General features: G+C 39.0%; 1 long non-coding RNA gene across 3 annotated transcripts in view; it reads left to right on the top strand.

The window, feature by feature from the left end:
* Positions 1-344: 344 nt before the first annotated feature.
* LOC120506028 overlaps positions 345-22,788 on the top strand; it is a 29,314-nt gene continuing 6,870 nt past the window's right edge. Inside the window, exons 1-5 of one of the 3 annotated variants that reach the window (XR_005628411.1) lie at positions 345-620; positions 2,413-2,595; positions 8,959-8,999; positions 13,195-13,261; positions 14,049-14,159. This is a non-coding gene — a long non-coding RNA (uncharacterized LOC120506028). Of the gene's footprint in view, positions 621-756; positions 830-2,412; positions 2,596-8,958; positions 9,000-13,194; positions 13,262-14,048; positions 14,160-22,788 lie in introns of those variants that run through there. The other 2 variants (XR_005628410.1, XR_005628412.1) reach the window with 2 other exon arrangements.

Here is a 22,788-nt window from a genome sequence, read left to right as displayed (position 1 = left end):
TGGTTCTCACAACAATACTGTGATCCTACAATCAGGAAAACTTGTATGCTGGTTGTTTTTTTTTTCTTTTCTCTCAGGTTCATATCCCTACGTAGTGCGAGGAAAACACCTGTTTTTATTTTTCCTGAATTTACAAGGCCAATTACCCAAATTTAATTTTTTTAAACCTGAAGCCTGTTTCTGCTGCATGCTTTAGTACCTCAGTAGGAGCTTTGCTTACCCACAGATGTGATGGGAGGTTTTTAACGGAGAAGTGATACTTTCCTTTAAATCACCTGGAACATTAAGGAAAAAAATTAGCAGCTCATCAAGCACAGAAGTTTTTCTTCAGGTGCCACGCTAATATTAAATGGAAGTGAAGACTAATCAGGCTTAGCCATCTTCAATGCTCAGCTGATAAAGAGAAAAGGCAGGAGGTGTTTGAGAAACAGAAAGTGTTAAAGTTGGAGTAGAATAGTTGGGTGAGCTCTTAGGGTGATTGGAACTTGGCTACACACGTAAAATGATTTTTCTGGAAAAGGGACGGTGCTGAGAAAAGCAATTAAATAGGGTTTTTATTGTCAGGAAGTTTATGAATTTTAGTTTCCAGTGTTATATGAGCTGGCTGGACCACCTCTTCTGTGAGTGGTTTTGGTTTGGGTTTTTGTTTTTTTTTTACAGGAAATAAGAGTCTCCTGTTGTCTTCCATTTATTTAGTTTAGCATTAGTTATTTGTATGTAATATAATCCGTGTTTTCTGCCCACAGAACTGCTACAGTTTTACCTGTAGCAGTGCCTAAACCCTGTCCTGTTCCAGAGTGTACAGAGTTAGAGGACAGGCTGTTTCAAGGTAGTGCTTTCCTCTGCTGGTTGTGTTGACTTTTGTGGAGCACCTGGGTTGTAGAAATGGCTAAAAACTAATTAAATGTTGTAGCTGGGGTTCTTTCTTGGTGGGTGCCTATGTCATGCAGATAGCATTTGCTTGAGAGTGATGTGAAGTGGGGGGGATGTTTGGGTTTGTTTTAGTTTTTAAATTGCTGCTGCATTGTCAAGGTGTCAATATTCTTCTCTAAAGTAAAAATGAGGTGATGTCTGAGTGCTTTCAATCTGTTAGAGGCTATTACTGAATTATGGAGAAGTGCTTTATAAACACCTGGGCTGTACATTTTCACGTGTCAGAGTGCGTAGATGTTATTTTAATCGAGTTATATGTTATTTTAATCTAATCTGTGGCATTAATGATGTTGGTCTGATGTGGTTTATAAAGCACTTGTGGGAGACCACGTGTATGAGAGACTTGTGGAGTTTGACAGCCTACTTATTCCTGGACAAAAGAAGTTGTCTGTATATTCCTTATCATCTGGCTGTTGTTGTTTTTTACCCGTTTACCACTTGGGTCTATTCAGGTGCCACCCTGTACTCCATAGGGAATTTTGCTTGTAAATGCCTGTCCCTTTTCAGTGGGAAGTGGCAACTTTGTTTGGTTTTCCCTCTTTATCAAATAAAATAGTAACAGGTAACTAGCTCATTTGGGAGAGAGAAAAACAGTTTTTAAAGTGCTTTGTGATTATCACATTTAAATGCTGTAAGATTTTAATGATTAAACATGAATGAGCCTAAACAGATTTTTTTTTAAGGTATCTCTGAAGAAATTTGGGGTTTATGCATGGAAAGTTATGTACCAGCTACTGCACCTGACTCTCTGCTTCAACATGTGAAATATGCCTGAGAGAGAGACTGCTGCAGAGAAAATATTTGTGTGGTATTAAAATATTGTCCACATCACAGAAATTTATCAGAAAAGAAAATAGTTTATTCAAACTTTGTATTTGTGCAGAGAATCTTATCTGTGTAATGCGCTATATTTCACTAGAGAGATCTTTGTCAGCAATAATTTGTATATATACATTTAGGCTCTGATGAATATCAGCTAAAATATGAAATTCAGTTCTGGAAAGCTGCATTTTGTAATAAATGTTCCCAGGATTCACTAATCTATCACGTGGAAGATCTATGTGGAGAGATAACACTGGAACAGCAGAAGGTGTGGTTACTGAAGACAGATCTTGGATGGATTTTAAAAAGTGGTGGCTGAAGGATTTGAGTACTTTGTTGTGGATTTGGGGTTTTTTCCCCTATATTTTTCAATTTCATCAATTTACCGAGGTGCTGTAATTCTGTAGAGTTGTAACCTTACAAGCTGCTGAGAATTGTAAATGCAGAAAACATTTTTAAGGCAGTCCTAGCTGCTGCTGAGAGAGTAAGCCTGCCTTGGAGGGCATCCCTTTGGGACTGTACTGTCCCAGTGCTGCTTGTCCTTCCAGGCTGGCTTTTCCTAAAGGTTGGGATTCCTGAATATGGGATTCCTGTTAGGATTTCCACGTGCCCCTGGTGATGAGCCAGCGAAATGGAACCTCTGCTTTGCTTTCCCAGGGAAGTTTTGAATGCTGGTGCCCTTGATGTGGAATTCGCAGCGCCCTTCCCTGTCCATCAGGAGCAGAGGCTTCGCCGGACCTGCAGGGGCTCTAGGGGCAGGTGCGATTGTCACCAGGAGATGGACGGGTCACTCCCAATTGCAGCAGAGATTAATGCCGGAGTTAGCCGCTCCTAAAACAGGTTAGTTAATGGCAGCTAACTGTGAGCTCGCTCAAGCAGCACTAATCTCACTCAAGTGTCTCTCTTTGATCAGCTCATTCTCTCTCAGCAGGCCGAAAGATAGCCACAGGACAGGAGTGCTCGGTTTACAATCACCGTAATTTCGCTTTAGGTTTGTCTTTAGCTGTTGGAGATTAATGAATCAAAAGGGTGTTCAAATTTACAACCAGTTCTCTTCTAATCACTTGGCAGTATTATTTCTGGCTGTTTTCTGCTTTGATTACCTGAGCCAGTCATCCAAAGGATGCTGCTGTTCTGCCATCTGATAGTGGGGTGCAGCTTTAAATGTCTGGGAACTGCTAAAATGATAGCAGGGAGTGTTCAGGATTTTTTGCTTTTCAAGCTGTTTCCTAAGCTGTGTATTTGTTGCCACCAAGTCAAAATCCACCATCTCCCTTTCTTCTTCACTCATATTTGCCCATGAAACAGTCTTTTTTTTTTTTTTTTTCCACCAGCATGCATCAGTTGTGGGGACTGTGTTTGGGATATCCATTTATGGGGAAGTGTGGATGGAACCTGTGATGCTTAAGCATGAGCAAAAGATCTGCTTAATAAGGTCTAAGGATGATAGCATTTGGCATAGGGAATTGTAGCTTTCTTCAGTTTCTTGGGGTTTCACTCTTGGGGGAAACCTTGTGTGGTGAAGTGTTCGCATGTCCCATAGAGAACCTGGGTGTTGTGGTTCTGTAAAGATTTTATTTGAGCTCTGGTACCCTCCAAAGCTACTATGTGCATAAAATGTCTTGCCCTTTCAGTTTTCCTTAAATGTGCTTCCATTTGGGGAGGAAAATGGAATGAAAATTGCACTTGTAATTTAAGAGTACCCCTTTATAACAAAAACAGTGATCTCTGCAGCAGCACCTGAAGAAGAAAAAACTCTTGTGTGGTGGTATAGGTTCAGAAAATCTCCTGGATCAGAAATAGTTGCCAGGAAGGTATTGCCTGAATTTAACAGGATATGGCTCTTGTAGTTTTTTCTTCAGCAAACTCTCTTAATTTTGCAGGTAATATTTGTTTTACAGGGGTACTGAAGAGGTGTATCTTGTTATTGTTGAACAAGTATTTTCTCTGACCTGAACAGAAGTTTCTACAGATGAATATCTTTATGAAAAGCTTTACACGGAGAGCAGACAACTGTACTGCTTTATATTCTTGATCTAGGAAGAGAACAAACCTGTTTAATCTTTGCATTACATTTTTCTTTGCTCCTCTGATGGGGACACAAGTCCTTGGACAGCTGCTGGTGTGTGACACTGGTACTGTTCCAGTTCCATTATAGTGTGAACGTGGCTGTGAGCCTGTTTTTGAGCATTAAAGCCTGATGCTAATACCCCTGATACACCATCCCTTATCATGTTGAGGAGTCTTCTTTGTCATGAATTCATTAGTTTCATGCAGAGATCGTATATAATTCTGATTGCTGCTTGCAGGGAAACTTTAAAGAGGGGAATGGATACTGATAATTACAGTAACACCTCAATTGCATGTGCGAGTGGGGAGAAATTCTCATATCCATTTACCTTGCAGGGAAACTCTGTTGAAGGGCTTTTCCCCCTCACCTGTTTGTGTGGTGGTGTTCTGTTCAACTTCATGCAGAAACAGAAGAAGGCATAAGTAGGGCTCAGCTTCTTTTAGAGGATTTTGTGATTTTGGCACTTGTATCCAGTCTGGTCCATTTTTCACAGGCTTTCTTTGTTGTAGCTGATGAGGTAAACCATAGACAATTGATAATAGCTTATTTTTGAACAGTTGTTTAGTCAGGGAATTTATGTGCAAGGTAAGCATGGAAGTGATGCTTTCTTAAAAGTCTTTAAATAAACAAAAGTTAACTGAAAAAGGAGATGAAGCAAAGGAGAGTGACAAGTAATGGGCTAAGAAATTATTAAAAAGCAAGAGGAGTATTATAAAGCCAAGTTACTTTAATTATGTATTTATGTGCATATCCTTTAGGACTTCTTGCCCATCTGTCTGTGTACAGGCGGATATACACATTGAATTACTTCTGCCTTTATGACTGGCAAACAGAACAAAAGTAATAGTGCATACAAATATGCAAGTATTTCCTGATAAGTTCAATTAAAAAAATTAACTAATTAAAAAATTTTAAATTTTAAAATTTTCAGTGTATTATGTATTGTCTTAGCTACAGGTAAAAATTGAGTGAGAGAATAGAAAGCAAGAGACAAGGAAGTGAACAGGATTAGATGTGCGTGATGTTCGTGACAACTGCTTTTAAATGAGGCAGTCCAAGGTCTGCCTCAGGAATACAGTGCTGGGATGGGTGTTCCAGTGTGTGGGTGAAGAGCTCCTGACTACAGGGCTCATTCTTGGGTGCATTGGCTCTGGTAAAATACAAAGGGTTCCTGCTTGGGATAAATGTAAATTACTCCTGGTTTTGGTTTTCTTTATGCTGTACCAAAAGAAGAAAATGGCAATTGTGCAAATAAGCCTCCACACTGTCTTTATTGTACTTTCATCTGCCAGGTTTCTCCTGTATAATGTGTATTTGGTCCTTTTTCTATTAACGAATTTCACTTTAGTCTGAAAGTTTCCCCTTTTTTTGCTTGCTGTTTGAAGCAGTGGAATAAAGGGGAGTTGTTCACAGGAAAGATTGCTGTAAAGACTTCAGATACACGGGATTATTGTTTTCTGAGATTATTGAAAATTAATTTACTAGGAATTTGTTGCCAGAGAAGTTTTCCATCTTTGAAGCACTCTGTTTTCCCTGGGGAGCCCTTATTTCATTGATGTTAGCCAGGTACAGTGACTCCTTTCTGGGATGGCTGAGTTCACTCTTTAAGTAGAAATCTCTAGGTGTTTGCTATTTTGCACAGGAGTATTTAGTTATTCCAGGTATTTAAGAAATATGCTAACTTGTGCAAGGTTGCTTTTACTTATGCTCTCATCTTCCAAACTTTGGGACTATTTTACCACAAAGTGAAAACAGGGACAAGTGTGATCTTGGAGTCACACTTTAATCTTTGTAATGTGCTGGCTGTTTGCAGAGGTGTTACAGGAAACTAAAGCTAAGAATTCATTACACAGCTAAAATTGAGACACATCTTGATAAATAAAATCATTTTAGTCACATCAACATAGCCACAGAAATAGTGTGTCATGTTGATTGCTGCAAACTTGGCAGGGGGAACAAATGTTCCATCACAACTTTGGAAAAGTGGAGGGAACAACTGGTTTCATGTGTTTGTGAATTTTCCAGATACTTGCACAGATGTGGACTATCCTTTTGGTTAAGCTGCTGGTTCCTTCCCCAGCAGATGACCAGCAGGTTCTTAATATTTGTGTGCTGTTGTGTAATGCATGTGGATAAAAGTACTGGATATGATCTGTGCCTGGATAAATACAATTAGTTGAGATGTTTCTAGAAAGCAGTGAGCTGCTGTTAAAGCTGCACTTTTTGGAATCAACGTCCTAAGTAGAAACTTAAGGCTTCTGCAGGGGTTTTTATTTGGTGTATGACCCTTCTGTGTGTTTCACAGTGTGTGAAGTGGACTCTGCTGTGAGTGAGGAGCATGATAAGGGAAAGGCTGAGCTCTGAAGCTCAGAGTGCCTAGCAATGAAATCCCAGCAATCTTGCTGTGTGAGAATCATCCTCAACGTGGCATCCTCATGAGTGCAACTCTGTCTATGACTTGTCTGGTTTTGCTTTAGGATTTCCTTCAATGCCCACAAATTCCTGAGGCAAAAATCAGGAAGTAAAATTAGTTTTTTGAGGCATAAATAAAGGGTTGAGGCATTCAGGTGTTTGTGTGGTACGTGTTCTCCACCCCTAGTTAGTCATGGCTGTGGAAGGAGCTACTTGCCAAATACTTGATTTGTAACTACACTGTGTAAATCTTGGTATCTTGTAATAGTGGGAGGCAGAATGTAAATTCTGGGTGAAGGTCTCTGCTAAAGGCTGGGTCTAAAGTGGTAACAGACACACATCTGGAGCTGTTACCCTGCTGTTACTCAGCATCTTGATGGTTATTTTCACTTGTGTAGAAATCTGTGTTTTTCACTAAGCAAGAGACACGCATAGACTGCCCTGCCTCTTTCCTGGGACTGTAACTTTATAAATTGATTTTTTTTTTCTTTAAACTACATGTAGATTCATTTCATTTATCCTTTCATGTGCCCCATCAATGAAGCACGTAGGAAGATAAAAGTATTAATTACCTTCAACTACTAAGACTGAGAATAAATAGGTTTTAATATTGCTAGTTTCATACTGTACTATAATTAACAGCATCCAAGAGTGCAGAACTTGAAACAGATTAGAAAAGAAACCTCAGTGCTGTTCAGCTTTTACCTCCAGCCCTGCAGCTTTCCAAAAAGTATACAGTGGATTTTCAGTCTAGTGGATATTTCTTAGCTGGCAACAGATAAAAGCCTTCAGTTTCCTGGGAGAGAACCCGAGCGTAGCAAAAGCTGGTTGCATAGCCACTAGTGGAATCCCTTTAATACTGGCTAGGTGATCTTGAGAATTTTTAAAATAACAGTAAGGAGAATCTCATTTCAGTGAGGCAGAGTTCATTCTTGATAAAGGGCTTTCCAGAAACTAGTTCTTTGTAACTATAGAAACACCTAAATTTTCTAATCTTTGATGGAGAATGAGAACAGACTTTGCTGAGTTCTCAGTAAATCCCAGAGCTGATAGTGAATGCTTAACACATTGAATGTGGTAGGAAAGAGGCTCTTTGGAACTTGCTTCCAGTAAAACATTCTCTAAATCAGAGTAATATCCTTATGAGGCTGCTTAATAATGAAAAAGGTGGTCAGAGGAGTGTAGTGGTGAATGTCCTTGGAGTTGAGAGGAAAAGGCTGAAGCAATGTAAAATAATTTTCTGAATCTTCCAGAGAATTATTCTCTCTGCCCTGTTTTATAAAATTGGAATAAAACCCAACTGTACTTCTTTTCCACTTAAAGAAGAAAACAAAACTTTTGGTAACACTTAACAGCAGTGGAAACAATACTTACTGCTATGGAGACAAGTAAAAAAATCTGTGTAATACAGGAAGATGAAAAGCTACTTTAAATCTGTAACTTTAAAGATAAGTGTGCCAGTCACTAAGAAAGTGAGCACCCTACTTAGATTTGAACAGACTTTGATATGGATCCAAATTCAGGTGGAAGGAGTACATCCTGAACCTGAACTACCAGAATTCTTCCAATTCTGGTAGAAAACTTGTTGCTGTGCCTTTAGCTGTTGTCAAATGGGAAGGAAAAGCAACAGATGGAGCAATTCCTTGATGGTGCTTTTGTTGTAAGGGGATCTTTATTTTGGAGGACTCCCTCCTGAAGGTAACATGCTTCAGAATGTTTGTGAAGGAATCCAAGGAGCAAAACAGAGTTTAAAAAATTGAGTATGTGCTAGGTTATATCACACTGAAGTAAATAGAGTGACAAGGCACAAGGTTTTTAGAGTGATTGTTCCTAGACAGTATATTCAATACCATGCTTTACAAACAGTTTCCTATTTTCATGTTGCTGATTTTGTAGATCTTGTTACTGAAAAAGGATGGGCTGGAGAAAATCTGCATGCATAACCAAACTTGATGGTTTAATTGCAGCCACCTCAAGCAGAAAACTGCATTTTTTACATAGGTAAAGCCCCTGCTGTTGGTGAATGGCACTGATCCAATGCCAAACTTAGCTTGTGAGCAATATTGCTTGAAAATGGGCATTCCTCTCTCCACTGCTTCACCAAAGAGAATATAACATGAATGGAATTTCCTAAAATTTCTCAAGGAGCTGCAGGGGTGGTTAGATGCAGAAGGATTCTTTTATTTAAGATGATTTAGCTTTAATGGGAGATATGTGGCTAAATATCCTTGCAGTATGGAAATAATGGAAAAAATGGTAGCTGGACTGTAACAAGCCATAGTGACCCCAGTAAGGGCTTTAAACCCAGCAGCTCAGTGCTGTCAGAGGAAACTTCACCAACGTGTGAAACCTGGAATTTGAAATCAGTCAAATTAGTTTTTACTGATGCAGAAAGATCCATTCTTTCATGAGAGAAAGACACTTCTATTTTTCAGGAGTACAGCAGGATTTTTTATATTCATTCTTTGACAGCTGTAAGTTAACTTTGTTTTTATTTTTTTAAAACTTCTTATTGGGTCAGGTAAAATTTTTTTTCTCCCAGATTTGACCTGAGATTTCCCTCCACATCATTCCATGCTGCTTCCAGGTCTGCTGGCCAGGAGAAACCCTAACCTGGGACCTGCCTGGTGCCTTCTACCTGTTATTTGTTTCTCTTGGAAATGCCTTGCTTGATACATTGTATGATTTCATTTGTGGGCTTTTTCCCTTTTGTTTTTCAGGCTGAAATAACAGTCCTCTGGAAGAGCTGGAAAATACACAAGTAAGTTTTTCATTTTTTGGGGTTTTTTTCTTCCTCCTCTGAGTCATCTTTTGGAAGACCACGTCATCTGCCACTGTCTGTCTAGTGAGCTCAGACTGACTTCCTAATACTGGAATTTTAATTGTTTAAGATCAGATGGTGAATTTTTCAGGGTCTTGGAAGAATTTCAATTCATATTTCAGGTTTCATTGCAGGTGAACTTGAAGCTAAAGTCCTTTCAAACAATCTTTGCCTTCTGTCACCATCAGTACAAAAGCCTTGAGATTTTCGATGGGAATCTAGAGAAATATGTATTTTTGTGGGTTTTTTTAGTTAGAATTTGTATAACTAGAGGCAGAAGAATAGCAGGGTCTATTTTTAATTGACCTTAATATCACACTTAGGGCAGCCTCTGCTCAGTTACAGGATTGCAGGTGATCTGGATTTGTGCTGTACCTTCAGCAGGGCAAGAGAGCAGAGAGCTTGCACAGATTAACCTGTGCAGACACCTGCAGAGCTTTCCATCCATCAAAGTGTAAGAGATTTAGCTTTCACAGAGTGTAGGTCTCATCTGAAACTTCCTTCTGGCAGGTGTTCTACTCTAAAAGTGAATTTTGTCTGTCCCCCTCACCCCCCCCAAAAAAAAATCTCTTTGTGATCTTGGTAAAAAATAATGAACAAAGACAAGAGATCGTTGTCTGCAGGGAACTGAATACAATACTTGGTGTCCGGAGTGTTGATTTTCCTGGGGAAAAATACAAGCTACTACTCCCTCTCCTGGCCTCATAGGGGAAATATATGGAATTGTCAAAAGGGGGCATTCTTGCTTTTTCAGAAAAATGAAAAATAAGTCATAAAATAAGTGTATAGTTAGACCTGTCATTTAGGAAGAGTAGAAATTGCTCAAGCTGAAAGTCTTTAGCCAAAGCAAATATAACAGACGGAATATTAAATATCAGAAGTGATTTGCAGACTAATTTAATCCCTTACTTTGTGGACAGAGGTTTTATCTATTTCACCTGAGGTTTACCCAAAGCTTTTGTTAATTGATGAAAATGCCCACTGCAGTTACACATGCTCTGTGTCCAGAAATACATCTCCCCTCCCATTGTCATTTAACTCTCAGAGGATAATTCTCTGTATCTGTGTTCTGGCATGCACAGAGTTGCCAAGTAAGAGTTAAATAAATTGTGTATTCTTCTAAAAATCTCTTGAAAGGGCAAATCCTAGTGAATAACTTACCTGGAAGTAGCTCTGGAAACTGAGAAGTTACTGATGCCCTCGGTAGCCCTTGCTAATGGAAACAAAAGCAAATCCAGGACTGACTGTGCAAATAGAGAATGGTTTTGGTTTTAAACTTCTGTGTTCAGAGATGTTATCAAAGATATTTACTTCTAAGTTTGCCTGAGCATTTATGGATTAAACCTGTTAATAAGCAGGTTCAAACTGGTGCTGATAATTCCTGTCTGTAACAAAATTTTACTCTGCTCTTAGGTATTTCTTGTGGTTTTATTTACTCTAGTGTTATGATCCTTATGATTAGGTGGAGTCTTTATGTAAATGGTAATTAATATGCTGTGCCCTTAATATTCTAGATCAACTAGAAGAAAGCAAATATATAAAAAAGTCACATCTGAAGATATTCTTTTCCTCTCTTTCCTAAGGAATAATGTTCTTTGTAATTAAGTTTATCTAGATAATACAAATAAAAATTATTTTTTCCCTAAGTTTATAGAATATTTTAGTCACTGTATTTAAAAAAAGATGCTACTTTTCCACCAAGATTGTGTTTTTCACACTTCAGCATCTAATTTAAATGTAGTGGAGTGTTAGGATTGGGATAAAGATGTTTTTCATGCTAAGAGGTAGAATGAGAAAACATTAGCACAATAAGGAGATTAAAAGTATGTATTTCAAGAATGGGCCATAAAATAGTTCAGTTTTAAAAGAAACAGAAAATTTCAATGATCTTTGTGCTGCCCTTCACCTCCTGCAGTCCTTTGTACTTGAGGGAAGAGGGTGCAAGGCAGTGCCAGATACTCCTGGCTCTGGTTTATAAGCAATCACTGAGCTGCACAGGAGCAGGCAGTGTTTACTCTGACAGTTTTCTCCTGGCAAAGGAAGAAAAACAGTGGCCCCAAGCACCTGATTCTGAGCTCCTGGCATCTCTGCTTAGCCAGGGTGGGAGGTTAATTTGGAGTTAACTGCACCAAATACTCGAGTTTGTTACGCTTTAAACTGCTAATGTAGGCATCCTCTCGCAGGGACCCGGGTATTTGGAAAAGATTAAGTTGAAATGGTGAGCTGGAGGTACAGAACAAAGCTCTGACAGAAAAGCAGTTGTGAGTGTAAGGAAGAAATCTGTGGACTCAGCATCAACTCAAAAATGAAACATTACCAAAGAATTTCAATTAATCCACTCTGCAAAACAACGCAATGAAAAAGTTAAAAAGTGAACAGAAAACTGGCAAGATGGTCAATCTGCTCCTTGATTAAGTGACTGAATATATGTTTTTTTGGGATTGTGCCTGCAAAGATGTTCTTCCCTTATGTCTACTGTGGTCAGTTTTAGGATTGCTCTGTGTGTAACTCTTCTGTTTCACCCTATTTTGTACTACTTTGTACCAAGTGCAGCTCCTGAGGGTAAACTACAGCAGGATTTAAAAATGCAGATTGCCACTCTGCTTTGACTCACATAACGCCCAGATGTGTGCTTTGGACATGGTTTTACTCCACTGCAAGTTATGTCTCTTCAGATAAATGATACATTATTACTATTACTTTTTTATTAGCAATTTATTATTGGTGTCCTTTTGGAAGACAAAATGCTGTGGTTTTGTTTATTAGTATGTTTGTGCAGGTGTGAGGGAGTGTAAGATACGTAGCTATTAAAAACCCTGAAACAACTATAAATGATCTTCACATGCCATGAAGTAGAAATCCAGGTGATGGATTACTTGTAGGCTACCCCAAAAATGTGTTTGTGAGAATAAATGATAGTATTCTCAAACAAAAGACTTGCAGTTGCAAGTCAGACCCAGTTCCAAAATGCAGAGGAGGGAAGGAGCTTGCAGTGACTGTAGGGAGGTATCAAGTAAAGGAGGCCACAAGCTATGAGGGTAAAGGGCCATATAAACAGCCTGGAATAATAATTTGTAGAATAGCATGGAGTAAGTTCTAAATCCTGGAGTTCTGCTAGCAAGGATAAGTTCAAGCAATCAAAGTTATTTTGATTGTATTATTACTACACAAGGAAATATTTATATTCCTCCTAACATTCCTCAAATTGCTAGGGAAGAAAAATCCAACCAAACAAAAACCCCAGCAGAAAATTGGTGATCAGGAACCTGAAAATTAACTAAAAGTTCTGCTAGTTCACAGCACTAAGAATGGTGTAACAGCAACGAGGTGTTGCATAAATGCAGGGATTGAAATTCCCGAGAGGAACCAACTTGGGTGGACATGAAATAAATAATTGAAGGACTTTCTAAATGAACCACTAAAATGGTTCAATTAGAGACAAAACCTGCCCAACTCTAGTTTAAAAATGGATTTGTGAGAACTTGGTTTTGCAAAGTGAGGCTGTGTCAGGATGACAATTGTTCCCCACGTTAACGCTGCTCTGGCTGATCCACATGAGGGACACAATTATGATTCCTTTAATAATGTTAATGAGGTCTGGGTCTGTCCAGGTCTAAAAGAGACTGAATGCACACCACTCCAACACTTTCCTGTTTTAACTTCAGCCAGTGATGAACTGGTTAAGGCTCTTTTCAGCTTTTAAACACTTCCAAAAGAAGCATCAACCGTGGTTCCTAATACCTCTTTGGAGTACCAGGGTTAACTTTTCTCAGCTGTAAACCGACTTCAGTTTAAGTAAGAATCAGCATGAGAGGTTTCAATACTAAATTAGAACTTGATTCTGTACAGAGTTCAAATTTGGTATCAAAAGTGTCAAGATTTGCATGTTAATTTGGCTGTGAATTTCCACGTGGGTTGCTGGACATCCTTCATTTGAAACCATTGTGCTGTAGGCTTTGATTTTATTTAAAGGGGATGGAAAAAACCCAAAATCCTTGAGAGGATAATCCAGGAAGCCCTGAAATCTGTCTTTGAGTTAGTTCCTGTAAAGAATGTAGTCCAAAACTTTATGAAGACAACACTTTATTAGGAGAATTGAGAAGTTAATTGATTTATTTTTCAAACTCCTTCACAGAGCCTGCTTAATTGATTAGAGAAGATAAACATAAGTGAAAATTTTGTGATCAAGCATCTGCTTACAGGTAAGAGCAAAACTCCAGTGAATGCTTGGGAAAATGTGAACCAAGTTCTGGGACTCTTGGCTTAGCTTTGTCTTCAAATATTGTATTAAGAAACGGCAGGGAAGTGCTTTTGGAGCTAGTGCTGGGTGGGAAGCAAAGGTAAGTCAGAGCAGAATGATAAATAATGTGTTGGTCTCTGGGAGGAGAGGTGTCTTGTTCCTGACACACTGTCAAGAAGATGTTTTACTGATTCGACTGTGTTGGAGAACACACAACAGTTACTTAGTAAGTGGTTTTATAGAGAATCTCACCCACGTTACAGTAAACACAGCTCCAAGATAACATGGCTTTTATGCTTTTACGCTTTTTGGATGATAACTGTGAAAAATTACCTAGGGAAGGTTAGCAAGCTGTACCTGTGGCCATTTTCTCATGACCCCTGAGTGATAAAGTTTACTCTCTTGGATCGTGATGTGTTGTCAAATGACAGGTTTGCCTGTCTGGCCAACGAAAAGTAATTGAGGAGTGTTACAGTTTTACAATCCAGGTTGCACCAAATTTGTAGCTTTTTGAGCTGTTAGACCTGAACAAAATGGGTCAGTGTTGACAGAATAAGGTTGGCTCTCGCTTTTCTTCAGATTTTGACTATGCTTTGAGTGTATCTTGTACCTGAAAGCTTCATATGGGAAGCATGTAGTTTTCTGGAGATGTTGTTGGAATTTCACTTACAGCTCAAGTTAGGATTTTTTTGGTGTTACAGTACAATATTTTTTGGTTGCTGCTCTAAAATCTGTATCTGAAATCCCAGATCTGCGTGAATTTGAACAAGTAATTTGAGAGGCTCCTGTAAGTGGGGAATTGGGAAATCCCTACCAGCTGGAACTACTTAATAGTGGAAGCTTTGCTGACCTGAGGTGAGCTGTCCACAAGCCGTTTGTTTTTGTAGGTGTAGGGCCAAGATATGGAGCAGCAAATTTGCTTCACTTGCTCTACCCTCCCCTTCACTAGTGGTTTTATCTGTTGCACCTGCATTGTGTCCTGATATATTAGTAGCTGGGAAAAAAAAACCAAAAAAACCAAACAAACAAAAACAAAACCTCCAACCAGATGGGTTTTGTGTGGTGATTGAGTTTTTAAAAAATATTCTTTAGTCTTGGGACAGAAGTATCTGTGTAAACAGATCCTTATGACTGAGATTTTCTGTAGTTGTTCAATACCTGCTGACTCCAGGACTATTTTTAGCCACCATATACATTAAACATTACTATTTTTAGGCAGCTTCCTCAAGTACCTTCATCTGCATGAAATGTATTATCTTGCCGCTTGGAGTTTGTCTCGGTCAAATAATAAAAAAGCAAAGTATAAAACCACTGTGCTTTAAGTCCATTACACTTTTCCAGGTAAATTGTGTCCAGAAAGGAACATTAAAGAAAAAAGCTGTTTTGGCTACAAATGACTTTTTAACTCCTTTAGGAAAAGAGACTTCACATGGGTATCATTTTGGTTTTGGTGCCACTGTTGTGTTGTCCTGTTTCAGGGACACAACTTGGTAAATAGATTTTACTGTAACCTCAAAAGAACAAAATCACTGGAAATCCTGAACTTCCATGTACTGGGGGAAACAGATCTGTATTTGTGCTACAGTAAGAAGATAGTTCATGATCCAGACAAGAAGGGTGGGAAAAAGTTTTGTTTGAGGTGTTGGATGAACTGAAGGACCCCAAGATGAAAATGTGTTTTCCAGGTTACGTGTAGTGCAAAGGTGGTAGCACAGCTGAGATGAGACTGGTGCTCAGTATGCATAAAACAGTAGAAAAGGTGTTAAATGAGCTGGAAAAATTAGGAATGATGGAATCAGTGTGGTGAACAAATGCTGTTCCTTTGCATGGAGTGCCTGAACTCCTTGGTATGGACTCTGTATATGTTAAAGGTAAATGGAGCAAGTAGGGTGGCATAGGAATTAGGAACCAAAATTCCAAAGTAAACAAAGTGCTTAAATACACTCGGGAAAAGAAAATACTGCTGTATTAGCACTGGTCTTCAGCTGAACGCATACTGGATTGAAGCAGCTTTGTATAGGAAAACACTTATGGGAGAAAAGTACATAATCCACAAAGTTTAAGGTTATACCTCGTGATTTAATGTTTCAGTATGAAATAAATGAAAACATTTTGAAAAAATGATTTTCTACGTTAGGGAAATATTTTCTTTTCTACTTAGGTTTGATATTAAGAAATGGTTTTTACAGGAGACTAAGGTACACTTTTTCCAGCCTGCAGTTATCATGGATTTTCTTAAATTAAAAAAACTCACAACCAAACAACAAAAAAATCCCAACTTGAAGCAGCTCTGAGGGATTTGCTAGCTTATTATTTTGCCCTGAGGCAGGATCAATTTTACCTGTTATTCAAGACAGAAGTTTGGCTTCACTTTAAGACCATTATGATAAAGAGTCTTCCTGCTTTCCTCTGTTCATGTTTGATTATCTTTACCTGGTATTTTGCCTTTTCTGTGTAGAATAAGAAGTGAGTTTTTGCAGCAGCCTTTTGCCCAGTGGAAGGCTGTTACAGTGTCCCCTCAAATGGGCTTTGTGTAACAAAACAAATTCCCTAAGAGCAGACAAATATAGCACAAATGGAAAAATATCATGTAGGAAAGGCAAGGATGACACTCAAAGCCAAACCCAACTGCCAAGTGCAGAAACACTCACCCTGTTTGCTTCTCAAATCTTTGCTTCTTGATGCAAGGAAAAACAAGGATGTTTTCCTTCTAAATACCACTTTGAAGGACAGAAATTGTTTTGTGGCTTTGCAATTTTGCCTCTAGTTGAAGGGTTCAGTTCCCCACAACATGGGGGGTTTTTCCCAGTTTGTAGCAAGTGGCTCTTGGCTGGGGTCCGCATTGGACAGGGCACAATCCTACGTGCATTCCACTTCCACCCTGTGGAGGGGAGGGATTTGAGGAGTTGTTTCACGAGCTGCTCTGTCAAATAGCCTGAGAGACACCTTGCCTCCCATAAGACTTCCACATCTGAATCTCATCTATCAAAGGAAAGTCTGATATTTTCTAGGATGCCACAATTTGTGGAAATGAATGAGCTTAATTAAGCTCATGGGAAGCTTTCACAAATGGCTAGAGATAAATATCAAATGGGGTCAATACACTGTCATGAGACTTTTGGCTTGTTACTGGATGTTCCCATCCCTTTGGGATGGCCTGGAGGGCAAGGACTTCTGAGAAGATTGGGGTCGGCCATGATTAAAGCTATATTTAGAAACTTTTTTAATTGCATAGACTTCAGGCACATTAGAGCTGGCTGATTTTTTTTTTTTTTAATGGAACAGTTGTCTGTTAGAAAATGCAGTTTAGTGGAAATTGGAGTGTTCCATGGGACTGTGTCAATCTGCCTGTAGCTTTTGACAGAAAGGAAAAATTAACTCAATTTGTCAGTTCTTTAGTAATATGAGTGTGTCATTTGGACAATGTGTGCCTTATTGAACTATTTGACATGTTTCATGTTGGAACTCAAAGCAGAATTCAAGTAATTGTACTCTTACTAAGACACCATTTTCCATGTATGATAACCATTATCTTCTACACAATAATTTGTTGATGCTAAATCATGTTGAAGTGGAACATGTGGGTAGACACAAATTTTTTACTGAGTGTCACTGCCAGAGAACGTTATTTATTACTTTATTCTTATAAAATAAAAATTAGGTTCTAGATTAGATTCTAATAAAAATTTACAAATGTTGGAATTTTTCGGAAAACAAAGTTGTCCTCAGCTTAAGGAAGAGTTGGCAGAATAAAAAAACCAAATCTTGTTATAAATCAGCTCTATTAGTGATAAAGATATTTACCAATTTTGTGAGACTGGAATGAAAGTGGTGGTCTCAGATTTTTCTACAAGAAACATAAACCATTGGAAAGTACTCACTGAACATAAAGGGTGACCAACACAGTAAAAATCAGAAGTCTGAGAAAAAATACTGTAGAAGCACAGATGATATTAAATAATTTGGAAAGCCAACCTCAGGGGGAGCCTGGCCTGCAGTTCCTGATGGATGGCTGGAGACACAAAGGAATAGCTGTAAGAAAAAGCAGTATGAGCATTCTGGATGTACCCAAACATTTTTTAGTAGGTAAATGCCACCAAGAAATTGCTTTTGGGCAAATCGAACTCTTGTACTTTGCAAGGGACACGATCAGGCAAGTTGTGGAGGGACATGGGGAAAAATGTTCACTGGGGTGATGGGATCAGCACCTGGAATTCTGTTGCAGCTTGCTGGCTCCTACAGAGGGTGGGTTGGCAACAAATTCATTTGCACCTCTTCTCTGGGGAGAGGAAGGTGTTTGCTGCCTGTCAATTTGGAGCTCACTTAAGGCTAAAAACCCAAGGACCAGTTCATGATTACAGTGTTAGAAGAGGAAAGTGGAAAAACATGGCATGAGGTCCAAGGGTGTCTTGCACTAGTCTCTACTTTTAGCTTGTACTTGGCATTTCCCCTTTGGTGTTGGTTACAACCAGCAAAAGATCTCCTTGCTAGGCTGTTTCTTGAAAAAAAAATCCACTTCTAGGTTTGATTCTTGGTTGAATTGGGTGCCTGCTTTTGAATTTGCACAGTGGGTTATCATTTTGGGTGTTTGTGGGGTTGCTGCTAGCAGTTTGGTGTAGGGAGTGAGCTCATGTGTTACACCTGGCATGGTTGGGATCACAAAAGGATCTCAGCCTCTGCACGGGTGAAGTGCAAAGATAACCCCATGGAGTGGATGTTGCTGCCTCCAGCCATTCAGAAAATCAGCTCCAATTTAGTTCCATGTTTTGTGAACTTCCTATTGGAAGTGTTATTTTTAGCACCATGGCATATTTTTGTTTCCCTTTCTCAGCAGCGTGACTGTGTTGCATTCATGGCTGGAGCACTTCAAGTCAATTGCCAGCACTGACTAATGCCATCAAGCATAGCTTGTGCCTCCAGAATCCCAACACAGTTTTCCAGTCTCCAGATGGCTCAGAACCATACTCTGGACCCACAAGCTAAAATTCTTAAGTGGTACCATTGATGAAGGAAAAATTTTTTGCATTACATGAGCATACAGGAGGGAATTTTTTTTCCTTGGTTTATTTTTCACTTTAAAAAAACAGCAAAAAATAATATAATACAACTTAATATATGCTGCTATGTCCCATCTTGGGGGATGAGTGTGTCATTCCATATGCTGTAGCTAAACATAAATGAACTGTTATTAATGATTGCCATAATGTTTTCTAGCACTTAGCTGACTGTGATTCTAGGAATTTTTTTCCACTGTGTTTTGAAGGGTTAGGTTATTTAAACTTACTATCAAATAGAATCAGATCAAAGTGAGCTAATTTTTCTTAAACACTAATCATTTTAAGGCTATTGAACTAAATATAGAGTCAGTTCATTAAATCATTAAAACAGCCTGCAATAATGCTCACAAAGTCATTATAGTGCTATTCCCCAGCCAGAGAGGTGGTGTTGCCTTAAGCACAGTTTAATCAAATTAGATGGTGGGTTATGTCCTGGGGTTTCTCCTATTGATATTCATTAAAAATACATGATTTATCACTAATCTCTGTAAGGTATATCCTACTCCTCCAAATGAATTTTGTAAATGTCAGGGGGAAGAAAACAGAATAGTTTATTGTTATAGGAATGTAAGTGTGGTGTGATCACATTTACATTTGTATAATATGTAATTTAGTGATAGATGATAATTTTAATGTGCCTTTAAAATTTCTGTCCTTAGTTAAAAAGTTAACAAAAATGGAAAACCCTTAGGAATGGCCACTTTATATTTTAGTGCTGTATAAGCATGTGAATTAACTTTGGAACTAATTATTCTGTAGATCGTCATATAGTTTCTCTTCTAGATTGTCTATAAAAGTTCACTGTTTAATTTCATGTACTCCTTTTGGCACCATTTTCCATTATTTCCTTTTATTTGGAACACTTCAGTGTTGCAGCTCCTCTGTCCTTTCCTCTTCACTCTTTCAATTTTAAGGCTTGCCTTGTTTTAAATGTCGAGGAAGCATTGATGAGAAGACCACACACAAACATTCCCCTCTGTGCTGTCACCACTGCTCCTTTTAAGTGAAAATTTCTTCATTAATACAAGGCTTTTTAATCTTGTAACAGTCTAAAAATGGGGTAGATTGATTATGTCACCCAATGCTCAAACATGCAGCTGGTTAGTGGTGCTGTGAGGCTCTACCACGCTTCAGACCAGGATGAAACACATTTAATTAGTGTTTTTTTGGAATCAGTACAGTCTTAATTCCTCAAACTGGAATTTGTCTGAATTATCCCAGCTCTGAAGAGCCCTGTGAATTTCTATAATTTTTGTATTGCTGTTACTTATGAGTCTTTGACACCACCTGGAAGCCCAGCTGAATCCCAGTGATACCTCTTGCTCTGAGTTTCTTGGTGTTGTGTTGTCACTTCTGTCCAGGGAAGAGCCACCTCCTGAACATGGTTATGGCTCCTGCACTGCTTTCCCTGGGTCAGGGTTTTAAAAGAATAGATTGAAGATTTCTAGGAGAAATGGATCAGGTTCTCAGTGCCCTGAAAATCTTCTGCCAAAGCTCAGAGTTCACCCAACACTGCTTAGCTCATGGCTTTGCTATGTGGACAGTAGGAAACTATTGACTTGATTGTTGGGTATTAATCATGTTACCACAGAGCTGCCACTTCACTGAGATGGGCTTGAATTAAAACATAAGTTGTTGTAATTACTGAGGTGATGTAATTACTGAGGAATTCATATAACAACACTTGCAGTAGGAACTTCAGCTGTGGTTTTAAAACCCTGTCCCACTTGAATTTGTCAGCTGTGCCAAAAGCTATTGTCAATTACTCTGAGGTAGATCTGAACAGATTGCTGCTGTCATGGGCTCTGCTGTTGATTTACACTGGCATGTCTGGAAGAGGAGCATGGTTCCACACCCCTCAGAAAGTGAAAAAATTCTTCTAGGTAGGCAATTACTCTGCTGGACACCTGAATACTGGTGGCTTTGGATTTGCTGGGCTGTAGCTAAATGCAATTGTGATTCTAGACTAGTTGAAGCCTTCTCTTGTTGAAGTTCCCCCCTGCCTCCTGTACATGTACGCTGGCACAGGAGCTTGTGGAAAGAAGGTTAAGGAACCTCAAGCTGCAGAAAAGCTTTCCTATTGGCAGCTGAGCTTATCCCAGGATGTCTTGCTGTGGGATTGGACAAATGCCAGCTCTAGGTGCAAGGAGGAGATCAGGGGTTTACAACATGGTGAGGAGAAAGGCAATGCTGGGAGGGGCTGGAAATGGTACAGAGCTGAATTCTGAATAAAGAACAGTAGTGCTTTTGCTCATGATCATGTGTGGGGTTTTTGTTTGTCTGGGGTTTTTTCATTCTGAAGTTCAGTGAGACTTCTGAAAATCAGAGCTTTTGTTCTACACTTTCTAGCTCTCATTTCATGAAGGAAAGCTTGAAAACCTGTCCTAAACAAAATGAGGTTCCATTGACTAAGACTTGAAAAGATACCCTTTTTTCTTAACTGGCTGCCCATGTCATGGCTTATAACCAAACCCCTGACATTTCTGGAATGCAAGTTGTGGTTGTTGGATTTTTTTCAGTGTGCTGGTCTGGCAAAGTGGATAAAGGAAGCAGCCTCAGAGGTAGCTGAGCAGCACAAAAACCTTGTCTGGGTGCAGGAGCTGCTGGGGCAGGGTGCAGTGTGTGAGGCACTGTCTGCATGCACCCCAGAGCAGCTGTAGTGCAGGTCTGGCAATCAGCCCATGAGCCCTAATCCTGCAAATATGCATCACACCCTCCAGTTTTCACTTGTGAGAAGCGCACCCTAAGTGAAATCCTATTAAATTGTGGGTCTAGTGCTATTTAAACACCTGCCTTTCAGTGATTTTTCTATTTTTATTTTTGTGAGATTACATATAATGTGTAGGTAAGTACACATGTATAGGATTTGTTCTATCAATTTTTTTTAAAAGGCACTATATGAAACATTAGTTGCTTTCCTGTGATGAGTCCTCATAATAAAGTGCTGATAAATGGCACCATCTACTTTACCTGGTTTTACTTTTTTCAAAACTTTTAAAGGCAAAGTGTGAGGTGCAATAGGGCAGCTGGCTATTATCCATAGGCTCTTCAGCTCCAAAGCCTTTAAGGTGAGATGTGAACAAGACTGTGCCTTAATTATTGGCAGCAACTGGCTTGGCTTTTCAAAGTAATAAATGGGGGTCCTTACAAAGTCTCTTCTTAAGTAGCTAAATGCATAATCCACCCGGGATATTGTTTTAAAATTCATTTCATCTTCAGTAATTTGATCAGAGAAAGAGTTGTATTGGTCATTTCTCTTGTGTAAGAACTGTGTCGCACCTAGGGGCAAGGAACATTTATTTTCATGATTAATACCTGTGAGTTTCATGGCCTAATGAGAAAGCCCTAGATGTACTTGAAATGAAATTGCCTTTTTTTCTTTTTTTGACCCTTTGTTCAATTCATGTAAACACTTTGACTACTGCCCTTCTCCTTGTGGGTCTGCAGATCCTGTAGCACCCACGTAGCATTTGTTTGTATATGAAGTTGCAATATCAAGTTAAGGGAGTTTCAAAGCAAGTAATTTTAGGTGGACATCTGTATACATTTGTGTAACTTATTAGATTTCTCAAAGATTAATAGCCCTGGAATTGTGAAAGTGAAATTTAATGGAATATTTTGCCCTACTTTCCCTGGCACCCAATCCAACCTCACAAGAAATCTACTGCTAGGTTTCGTGTTGCTATTAAGTCTATCAGTCTGTTCATTGCAACCTACTTTTTGTTGAAGTCCAGTCCAAAACACATATATGAACCAGAAAAAAACCCTACCTATATTCCTACCTGCACTGTTTCCATCTCTTGCAATGTATCTTGCAGGGATTTTAAACACCCCAGTCTTCCCTCTGCTCCAGTGTAAAAGCAGCATTAGTCCTTGATGATCTCACTGCAGTGTCATCTTTCCTTTCTCTAATGTCAACTCTTACTGTAACTTGTCTGCATTTAATTGAAGATCCTTGGTGTGAAGGGTATGTTTTAATTCCTCAAATCCTTAAGGTTTTGAATGAATGCTAAAACATTCATACTCTATTTGCTGGTGTGGTTTTGCACTTGTCTTCCTTTGGTTCTCCTGCTCCTTTAAAATCATTCACTGAAAATGCATCTTGCTCTGTAAAGAGCAGAAGAAATTAAAGGAATGTCTTGGAGTGGGCTGGGAAAGGAGGACGTGGAGCCCTCATGATAGGAAGGGAAATACTGAGAGATAGGCTCACCTGTTGGAACTACTGGTGTCATTAAATGCTTATCCACAGTGTCCAGAAGCTGAAGTAGGTAGCCAGAACTCCACTGTGTAAGGCAACAAAATGACTGATGCCTTAATAAAAAGGCAGCATGTAGTTGATATTTGGCTGTTTGGTGTTGTATTGGCATGACTTAAATGCTGCATTTTGTTTGTCTTGACATCCACCACCACAGAAGTTAACTTCAAAAATAAG

The sequence above is a fragment of the Passer montanus genome, unplaced genomic scaffold (genome assembly GCF_014805655.1).
Source record: "Passer montanus isolate IOZ18808 unplaced genomic scaffold, ASM1480565v1 scaffold37, whole genome shotgun sequence".
Taxonomy (NCBI): Eukaryota; Metazoa; Chordata; class Aves; order Passeriformes; family Passeridae; genus Passer; species Passer montanus.
This window is presented reverse-complemented; position numbering and strand designations above follow the sequence as displayed.